This window comes from Ailuropoda melanoleuca, unplaced genomic scaffold (genome assembly GCF_002007445.2).
Source record: "Ailuropoda melanoleuca isolate Jingjing unplaced genomic scaffold, ASM200744v2 unplaced-scaffold8480, whole genome shotgun sequence".
In the NCBI taxonomy this organism is placed as follows: domain Eukaryota; kingdom Metazoa; phylum Chordata; class Mammalia; order Carnivora; family Ursidae; genus Ailuropoda; species Ailuropoda melanoleuca.
In genome coordinates this window covers 1-11160 of record NW_023253859.1, presented here as the reverse complement: position 1 = coordinate 11160, position 11160 = coordinate 1, and the positions used below count along the sequence as shown (strand labels likewise).

General features: G+C 49.8%; 1 pseudogene; it reads left to right on the top strand.

Annotated features, from left to right (window-relative positions):
- The first annotated feature begins 6227 nt into the window (after positions 1-6227).
- LOC117800861 lies at positions 6228-7655 on the top strand (annotated as a pseudogene).
- Positions 7656-11160: the final 3505 nt, after the last annotated feature.

Below are 11160 nucleotides of genomic sequence, written 5' to 3'. Positions count from 1 at the left end.
TGTTTCTCTTCTTTGTTGAGAGTTCCTCCTCCTAGTCATTCTATCAAGGAATGAACAGAGTCCAAACTATCAGNGTCCAAACTATCAACCAGAACCCAAGGTAGATGCACCGGAGTAAAATCCGGAGTTATCTGAAGCCACCACTTGCAAAAAGCAGTGGCTTTTCTGCTTGTAGAGATCCAGATAGATGTTCTTACATCTCAGGCTTTTCCTGAGCAATCCTACACCTGGGATTTCTCCCGACTGGCAGCACATTCTCCACTGAGCTGCTGTCCAGGAGATGGATTTGCCAAGGAATGGCAGCCCCTCGCTGCTGCTGCCTGCCACTCCTGCTGCTATGCAATCAGTCAATCAATCTTTAAAAAAATTACCAATGCTTTTAAGGACAAGACAAACGCAGAGGGGATACTGTTCTAAATTGAAGTAGACTGGAAAGCATGAGAATAATATAGAATTCCAGATCCTTGTTGGACCCTAGGTAACAAAGCAAACACAAAACAGCTTTAAAAGACTTTTGTAACAGTTGAGAAATTGAATGCTNAATGCAGATTTTATAGGCTTGTATCCACGTTAAATTCCTCCAGTGTGACACTGAATCACAACGAAGTCTTGAAGGGCAAAATGTCATGCGTGCTGCCACTTTTTCTAAGTGTTTCATCCAAACAGGAGAACCTGTGTGTCTCTGGAGGCCCTGTGCTCTGCTTCGTGCATGGGAAAAATGAGTCCCTGTGAATTCCCCTTCTGGCTCTTGTCTGAGGGGCTGCGTAGGCTCCACACTCTTCTTCCTGCCACTTAGGTTTGGAGCGTCTTGGTCAGGTCAGGCTGGGCTGCAATTGCAAGCAATCCCAAACCTTCACAGCTTAGCATGAGACAATTTCCTTTCAGCCCTAGGGAGTCCACTGTGGGCGCAGATGACCCACTAGGATAGCTGTCTTTCCTGTCCTGACTTGTCACTCCATGCCGTACTCTACCATTCCCTCTTTTCTGCCTTCCTCTCCTTATCTCCCTCCCTCCGTTCCTCCCTGTCTGCCTGTCTCTTTCCAATGGAAAGTTGTCCTTTGGAGGTATGATGATCATTTGGGGGCCAGTGTTTCAGAGGAGCCCCCACAGAAGAAAGCAGAGCCCCATTTCACATACATATGTTCTCACTGGATCTACTACTATTATTAATTACATAAGTAGATTTTATTTTGTGTTTTCCATAGTCTTAAAAGACATGGCAACCTAATGAATCTGTAGTTACTGCTCCCTGCAAGTCGTCTGCTTTTGGCTTTACAAATGTCAATACTTGTTATTTGGTGTGTAGATATTTGTCTTGGCTCCATCTTCATTGTAAATTTTATCCACTAGTATGACGAAGTGCTTTTCCATTTAATATATATACATATATGATTTTGGTTATTTCATTTGCCTAATGGACACTGGATCATTTAAAAACTTCTGATCTTGATGAATCAGTTTGTTTTAGGTCGGTCTCTTTTCAACATAGGACTGAGTTTTGTTCCATGATCCCATATGAAATCTTTCTTCCAATAGGTGATTGCAGCCCACTTACGTTTATTTATGTAATAAAATTTGATCTTCGTTGTGTTATTATTTTATGCTACAGTTTCTGCTTTTATAGACTCAATGCTACAATCTTTAAAAATTTTTCTTTTTTCTTTTGATACATTAGTCTGAATGCACACATCTTTGATACAGAAACGTGAATAACCACCTCCACACAAACATTTTTATATGAAATTTTTCTTTTCCTTCTATTTTTTGATAGCTCCTCCCTTCCCCAACCTCTCTCCAGAGCAGCTTTCTTTCTAACAGAAGAAATTCATGGGAACAATCTTGCATGTATCCTTTTACATATTTCATCTGCTCTTTCCCATCACACAAACGTTTTGCTATTTTTTAACAAAAATATGAAGTTGTTTTATATACTTTTTGTGTTTTGATTTTCTTCCTTAGTAAAACCTCACAGAAATAATTCTGAGTCACTTGGACTAGTATGTTCATATATATTTACCTATTTTTCTGGCATGATTTCATTTCCCTATTGATGATTATTCACCAATGATTAGTTATTACCTTTATAAATAATGCTTCAATAAATATCCTTATATATATCAATTTTTGTGTGTGATTTTTTTTGTTTTTATATTTGATTCTCAGGAATGGAATTAATGAGTATATCTTGAGCTTAAAAAGATGTTTATGTACCTTTTCCTAAAGGCTAACAATTCACTTTTTCTTTTTTTTATAGTTTTTTTTCTTCCGTTAGAATATTGAGATATAATTGAAACATAAAAATTGTATATTTTTAAGGGGTTTAGGTTGATGATTTCATATACATGTAAATTGTGAAATAATCACCCCATTCAAACTAGTTCACATCCATTATCGCACATAATTAGCATCATTTCTTTCTTGTGGTAAGGGCACTTAAAATCAACCCTCTTAGTAAATTTCAAGTATACAATACAATATGGTTAACTATAGTTACAGTGGTTTCCATTAGCTCTCCAGAATATATTTGGCTTGCATCACTAAAACTTCATTCCTGGGGACCAACATCTCCCCATTTCTCCCTTCTCCCAGCCCCTGGCAATCACTACTCTACCTTCTGCTTCTATGAGCTTCACTATTCTAGGCTCCTCATATATAAGATCCTGCAGTATTTGTCTTTCTGTGTTTGGCTTATTTCACTTAGCATAAAGCCCTCAAAGTTCATCCATCTTCTCACAAATGGCAGGGTTTCTTTTTTTTTTTTTAAGGCTGAACAATATTCATTTTTATAAATACACATGCATACATACAATATATATAATATGTATATACACGCTATACACTTATATGCAATATGAAAATATATGTGTAGGGAGTCATCTGTTCACAGACAGGTTGTTTCCACATCCCATCAACTGTGAATAATGCTGCAGTGAACATGCGACTGCAGGTATCTCTTTGAGATCCTGTTTTCATTTTGTTGGGATATATATCCAGAAGTGGGATGGCTAGATCATATGTTAGTTCTATTGTCAATTTTTGAGAAAGCTTCATACTGGTTTCCATAATAGCCGTAGCACTTTACAGTCCTACCAACAGTCTACAAGTACACTTTTGTCCACATCCTCACTAACATTTGTTCCTTTGGTCTTTCGGATAATAGCCATCGGCAGCTGTGAGGCGTCCTCTCAGTGTGATTTTGTTTTGCATTTCCCAATGATTTGGGATGTTTAGCACCTTTTCATGTACCTGTTGGCCTCTGTATGTCTTCCCTGGGGGAAAAATTGTCTATTCAGATCCTATGCCTGTTTTCAAAATCAGGTTGCTTGTTTTATTTCTATCGAATTGTATGAGTTCCTTACATATTTTGGAACTTAACTCATTATCTATCTAACTATAGGTTGCCTTTTCATTTTGTGGATTGTTTATTTTGTGTGCAAAAACTTTTTAGTTTGATGTAGTCCCATTTGTAAATTTTTGCTTTTGTTACCTGTGCTTTTGGTATTAAATTCAAAAAATTAAATTCAAAAAATCATTGCCAAGACATGTCAAGGAGCTTTTCCCCTGCTTTTTTGTACTAGTTTTATGGTTTTGGGTCTTACATTACATTTCATTACACAGGGCCCCCGATGTCATCCTCCCACGAGTCTCTTGCTAACGTGTGGCTTCCTACACTGGTGAGTGGCCTCTCTGCGGTGGGTGAACTGGGTCTGGGAGGACTTGGCCTCCATCAGGAAGCTTGATGTGGTCTCTGCTCTTGTGACCTGGTGCTGATNTGGTGCTGACGTGGTTGTTTGTAAGAGTACTTGACTCTGCGGTGATTTCAAGGTGCAGTGAACCTGTCACAGCAGCACAAATACCCTGGATCTCCACACTCAGACTCCCCAGCTGTCGTTTCTTTACCACATTTTCCACTTCACACGGGATACTTCAGTGCGTTTTGTCTCCGAACAGGGACATGCTCCCATGGAACCACCACATAGCCCTGAACGAGGAAATCACTGCGGTTTCCATATTATAATCCAGACCACAGGTCCACTTGAACTGTTGCCACCTGCCCCCCTGTCTGAAATATCCTGCTCCATTCGGATCCAGTTTTCTTCTTCCGGAACTGCTCCCGAGACTTTCCCATATTTGCACAGCCCTGATGGATTTAAGGAGCACAGATGCCTCCAATCTGGGTGGCCTCTCTGGATGGCTTATGTCGCTGGGGTTGTTTTCAGTGTCCGTCCACGTGGTGACATGCATCAGTCCTTCATTTTTTCACTGTGACTAAACATAGTAACATTTACCACTTAAAACCTTTCAGGTTCACAGTTCTCTGGCCTTAGCTGACTTCACAGGGTTGTACGTCATTCTCTAGAACGTCTTCTTTCTCCCCAAGGGAGACTGTGCATGAAACACTAACTCCCTATTCCCCTTTCCTCTCGGCCCTGCAGCCACATTCAACTTTCTGTCTCTAGATACCTCATACAGGTGGAGTCACACAGTGTCTGTCCTTCCTTGAAGCCAGCATCCTGTCCTTGTTCCTGATTTCAGAGTAGAGCTGTCAATCTTGAGACTTGAGCATGGGGTTTGCTGTAGGTTTTTTGAAAAAAATTACCCCTTATTCCTGTTTTCGGGAGTGTTTGTATCAGCAACAGACATTGGATTTTGGTTAGAACCTTTTCTGCATCAATTAATATAACCACGTTTTTATTTACAAATTTATTGTGGAGTATAACATTGTTTGTTTTCAGTATATTGAACAACCTTTGAGATGTTTGTGAAGAGACACTTATGTACAATAGATTTAAGAGCTCTTGGTTTTGCAGTTTTTCTGACCAGGCTTCTTACATCTATTTTAAGAGGTGTAGGAATGTATTTGCTGGTTTTGTGATGATTTCATTTGGGTCGGTATTAGTGGTTAGGATTGGTGTTACGGGTTGTTAGGGTTAAGGTTAGGGTTGGGGTCTCCCTGTCCTCTTCCGCACAGAGCCCATTCTCCTCCAGTAACCAGAGTGATCTTTTCGACGCATAACATTCGGGCCTCTCTGTGGTCTGCTCCCCTCCTGCCCATCCTCTCCAGCCTCACCTCTCCCACCATGGCCTTCCCCTCTGTGGGCCACCCAGGGGTATGATTGTCCCACATGTGCCTCAGGCCTGAGTCCAAGACTTTGCATTCACTGTGCCCTCTGCCAGGAGCACTCTTCTCTCCCCCTGCTTCATGTTTGGCTTGTTTCCCCATTGGCTGGGCCCCGAATTGCCCCCTGATGACCCGACTCCTGTCTGCTGGTTGAACGTGCCTGTCCGCTATTTAAATGTAGAGGCGCCTTCCCGATGTGAGCAATTTGCTAACCTGCCCGTGATGGGGCAGGCGTAAGGACGTAGCCTTAGTGTCTGCATGAAATAATCAGTTTCAGAGGGGCCCACCAAACTTGTCTGATGATGGGGGAGCTGCTGTCCCTATCGTGGGGAGCAGGTAGTCCCCTCAAAGGGGGACCAGACATGTGAGGTGGTTGGACAAGACTCCCAACTTCTTGTCTGGGGAGATGTAGACCTGGACCTGGAAGCTTACACCCTTGGATTCAAGGGTGGGGCCTAAGCAAGCTCCTTCTTCTTCCAGAGGTCCTCTTTCCCCTTCCCTGACCATGGGCTGGACCTGATTCCTGACCTGGGGAAGTTCGAGGGTGACCCCTCCTAGGAATACCAGGGGTTTACTGGGGACCTTGTCAGCAGGATGTCCAGTAGCCTTGAAGGGAGGAGCCTACAGGAGGTGGAGACAGCTCTGGGGGGGGCCGGTGACATCCCACTTAAAACGAAATGGGGCAGGTGGCCGGCCCTGCTGGTTCTACCCAGACTGTAGGGCATAGAAACAAGGGCTGTGCCCCAAGGTGCTCTGCTCCTGGCAGGTGGGGACAGGACCTGGGGGTTTTCCTAGGAGCTCACCGCAGGGGAAGTGTTCCTGGTTGCAGCATGCTAGAGCCCATGTGGGGCTGCATGGGCTTCCAACCTCTTAAGCCTTAGGCACCCCTTTGTAAGATGGGGTGCTGACGAGCCCCATCTCTAGGAGCAGAAGGTAGGGAGGCCCCATGGGCAGACTCACTCAGGAGAGGCCAGGAGAGTGGCTGTTGCTTAAAGCAGCCCGGGACCTGCCCCTTGAAGAAGATACACAGGTCTGTGGCCCTCAGCTTCGGGGTCCTGCTGCCAGCCTCTGGCAGTGACCCTCCTCTCACCCTGTCCCCTGTCCCTGTCGCTATGTGGTCTTCCTGGAGCTGTTCCTGCAGACGGCAAAGAAGCACTTCATGGTGGGACACAGGGTCACCTACTAGGTCTTCACTGACCAGCTGGCTGCTGTGCCCCGTGTGCCCCTCTGTGAGGGCTGGAGGGCGGTGGTCCTTATGGTGGACACAGGGTTACCTAGTACGTCTTCAACCACCAACTGCTGGGCCCATGTGCCCCTCTGGGAAGGCTGGAGGGTGGTGGTCCTCATGGTGGACACAGGGTCACCAGTACGTCTTCACCCATCAGCCGGCTGCCGTGCCCGTGTGCCCCTCCTTGAGGGCCAGTGGGTGGTGCTCCTCACGGTGGACACAGGGTCACCTAGTACAACTTTACCAACCACCAGCTGCCGGGCCTGTGTGCCTCTCCGGGAAGGCCAGAGGGTGGTGGTCCTCGAGGTCCGTGGCGCCCCACGCTGGCAGGATGTGTCCATGCAGCACATGGCGATGATCAGCTGCTTCTGTGAGCAGCGCTTCCTCCGTGAGGTGGACAACCTGGTGTGCACAGGTGTGGACATGAAGTTCCGTGACCACGTGGGTGTGGAGATCCTGTCCCCCCTTTGTCACCCTGTACCCCAGTTTCTACTGGGTGGCCAATGAGAACTTCAGCTACGCACGCCGGCCGCAGTCCCAGGCCCACGTTCCCAGGGACCAGGGCAACTTTTACTATATGGGGGCCTTTTTGCGAGGGGGGGGGGGTCAGTGGTGGAGGTTCACTGACTGACATTGGCCTGTCACCAGGCAATGGGGGTCGACCTGGCCAATGGGATGGAGGCCATGTGGCCGGACGAGAGCCACCTGAACCACAAGCCCACCAAGCCCCGGAGGCCACGTGGGACCTGAGGCTGCTGGGCTGCCCTCCCCCCACCCGGGTCATGAAGATGCTGAGATTCGGTCAGTGCCCAAGAATCACCGGAACATCCAGAACGCATGAGGGGCTCGCCCCGTCTCCATCAGGGTTGCCTCTCTGAGCGGAGCCATAAGAGCATGTTCCTTCTTCTGTCCCCTCGACTGTGGAGTCCAGCACTGCCCACTTGGGCATGTCCAGGACCCCTAGCCACCCCCATGCACAGGAGGCCTGCCTGGGACACAAGTTCCTTTCTTTGTGGTCAGTGTATTTCAATAATTTCTGGGTCATTTGCAGCTGTGAACAGCNGGGGGGGTCAGTGGTGGAGGTTCACTGACTGACATTGGCCTGTCACCAGGCAATGGGGGTCGACCTGGCCAATGGGATGGAGGCCATGTGGCCGGACGAGAGCCACCTGAACCACAAGCCCACCAAGCCCCGGAGGCCACGTGGGACCTGAGGCTGCTGGGCTGCCCTCCGTCCACCTGGGTCATGAAGATGCTGAGATTTGGGCAGTGCCCAAGAATCACCAGGACATCCAGAACGCATGAGGGGCTCGCCCCGTCTCCGACAGGGTTGCCTCTCTGAGCGGAGCCATAAGAGCATGTTCCTTCTTCTGTCCCCTCGACTGTGGAGTCCAGCACTGCCCACTTGGGCATGTCCAGGACCCCTAGCCACCCCCATGCACAGGAGGCCTGCCTGGGACACAAGTTCCTTTCTTTGTGGTCAGTGCATTTCAATCATTTCTGGGTCATTTGCAGCTGTGAACAGCTCCAGTTTTATGTGGAATGTTTTCTGTGTCAATGCTGAGCAACCATCTTTAAAAAGAACAATTGAGGGAAAAGGTTTTCTCCCTGGTTCTAAACAGACATCGCCTGGTGGGCTGGGAGCGGCCCTGCAGCAGCCTTGGAGCCAGAACGGGCCCTGGCTGGGTCTTCCTCCCAGTTCCTGCACCTCGCAGCAGCCATGGGCCTTCAGGGTCAGGGGTGCACTGAGCCACCTCTCAGACCCCCGGTCCCCTGACCGCCAGAGGCTGTGACCGCTAGCAAGGCCTCCAGGAACATGGAGCCCTCTGGGTTATTTCTGGTTCCTGCCTTGGTTTTAAATGGCTATTTCTGTGCTGGTGTTTGTGAGATGAGGGCACTGGCTCCGTCTGGATGTGCGTCCTGTTGGGATCCCTCAGTGCCCACTGGAGGGTTTGCACATGTGGACTCTCTTTACACTATGTGTTAGCAAGCATTCACTGAGTGCCTACTGTGAGCTTGGTCACCAACAAGGGGCAGAGCATGAGAGTGAGAACCAAGATACAGGATCCCTGCTCCAGGGCCCTCCTGGGACTCGTGATGGCCCCGGCCTCCTGACTCACTACTTTCCTATTGTGGTGTAATGGACATACGACTGATACTATTAAGCACGTTTCAGGGTACAATTCAGTGGCAATATGTACATTCACTGCTCTGCACCTGCCACCTCCAACCATCACCACAACTTCATCGTCATCCCAAACTGAACCTCTGCCCAGGAGACCCTAACCCCCATTCCGCCTCCCCAGCCCCAGCACCCAGCAGCTCCTTCCATCTCTATGAATCGGAGTGCTCTCCAGTATCACTCCTTCAAGGACTGGCTTATTTCACGTAACACAGTGGCTTAAGGTTTGTCCCCATGAGCCTGGACCTGACCCACTTTTCCCCCAAAGGAGTGGCTCAGCCCTCTCCTGTCTAAGCTGAGCCTCCTCAGTGCCCTCTGCTCCCCTCATCTTCCTTCTCAGCCTGAAGATGATCCAGCCAATCTGCAGCTTTGAAGACCTGTTCAGTGCAGATGCTGACACACACCCCCGGGGCCTCGGGCCTCACCTACCCCATCTGTCCATGTCAGGTGCCTGCCCCTCCCCCCCAGCCGGCCACCTGCACCTTCCACAGGTGTCCCCATCTGAGAAGAGGGAAACACCAAGTCCAGACCCTTGGAGACCTCAGTGACTTCTTGCTTACCACCAACTGTAGTGAGGTGGCTACTGGAGGGCATTCGATGTCCTAAACATTTAAAGGCATATGTGAGTCTCTGCTGCCCAGGGCAACAGGTAACAGTTGGGGCAAACAGAAACCAAGCAGATTCACTGGAAGAAAGGCTGAGTGATGAGGAGCGTTAGGGAATAGGGCCTGGAAGCTCTGACTGTCCCCACCTGACCTTCAGATGCTCCCTAGTTCCTCCTGTGCCTCTGGTGTCTTCCTGGAACCCTGACCTGCCTGTTTTCAGACAGCTCACCCAGTGGTACCCTCACTTTCTTGGGGGGGGGTTGCTGAAATCCTCAGTGTGTCCTGCTGCCCCACCTGGATCACATCATCTGGGACATCTGAGGACCCAAGACTGGGGATCTGTGGACTGGAGGGATTCTAAGCAGAGCTGGTGGGATGGGAGGGCTGCAAGGCACAGAGACAAGTTTGCAGAAAGCTACAAAGCTATCTTCCTACCATTTTTGAATCAAAGCCTTGAGATCTTTAAAATGCCAGCAGTGTTACAGCATGGGCCAGAAAAACAAATGTCCCTGTGCACCCAACACCACCTAAGCTATTGGCCATTTCTTGTCACTTGAGCTGAGTACAAAGGATTGGGAGTGGGGGCTTGAGGGAGGGGTCCTGGGCCAGCCATCCAATCTCGTGCTGGGCCTGAGGCAGGGGCCTGTGTGGAGACCCCAGCTGCAGCCACTGCTGTCTGCTGATGCCCCCTCAGCCCTCCCCAGTGCACCTGCTGCTGGGGGAGCACCTGCCCCCTCCTCCCAGCGGAGGATTCTCTCCTGTACCAGCGGTGCCTCCTCCCCTGCCAACCACTGCCAGCCTGCAGCCTGGGAGTGTGGACATCCTGAGTTCCTCTAGGTGCTGGGGGAGTGCCTGCCCCCTCCTCCCTGTGAAGGGCTCTCTCCTGCACCAGCGGTGCCTCCCCTCTGCAAGTCACTGCCAGCCTGCAGCCTGGGAGTGTGGATACCCTGATGGCCTCCAGTCCTGGGGACAGAGCCAGTGCATGTGGGACCTGGTCTCCCAGCAGGCCTGAGCACCAGGCTGCCATGGTGCTCGCTCTCCTGCAGGCTCACTATGCCATGCCCTCCCTCAGGCACCCTGGGCCCAAGTCCTCCTCTGCTTGGAGACCTACCTCGGCCCATTCTCTACACGCTGGGACTGGGAGTGGGTCATCTGGACCTTCTAGACTCGCGCTTCAGTGCCCGTGACATGGGCACAGTCTGGCCTCACAGATTGCTCAGAGGAGACCCAGCGCAGGAAGATGCAGCCCACTGCAAGGGGAGATGCCAAGGGACCCAGAGTGAGCACACAGGCCTTGCACAAAGCACGGGGCTCACAGGGCCCAGCACAGGATGTGGGCACCTAGCCACGGGTCACGGGAAATCCCAGTGAGGGTGGCCCTGGTGGGGAGGCCACAGAAGGGTTCCAGAAGAGGCAGGCCATAAGGAAGACAACAGGACAGAGCTTCCCAAGGAGGTCGATGGAAGAATCAGAGGATTGCAGAGGCTTTGGGAAGACTCGGAGGCCCTGGAGATGTTGGCTGAACCGCTGTCCTTTGGTCAGAAAAGGTGTGTCACAAACCCCCATGAACACTGGATGATTTACTCTTCGTTGGTTCTAGGAGTCAGTGCGTACCTGCCATGAGAACTCACATTGCGTTAAGTCTAGGATATACTTCCTTTTCAGGACTAGATTTTTCTAGAGGAAGTGCTAAGCATGGGTCTCTCCATTCTTTTCTTTGCGCAACTGGTCTCTGTTTTCAGGAGCAGATTCCTGGTTCTCATCACCCCTGCTCACCCTGAGGACTGGCCCCTGTCACCACCCACAGTGGACGTGACTGCATGGGTTGCGGGGTTCTCACTGATGAAGCCCCAGTGCTCAGTACAAAGCAGGGACCCCAGATCCTCTGCTGAATGAGGGAGGGCCTGAGGGAGGCTGGGAGTGAGGGAAAGAGGGAGGGAGAGAGGGGGGACGGAAGGGGTGGAGGGGAAGGAAAGAGGCGGGGGGAATGAATGACGGAGTGAATAAATGATGTAGGGAGGGA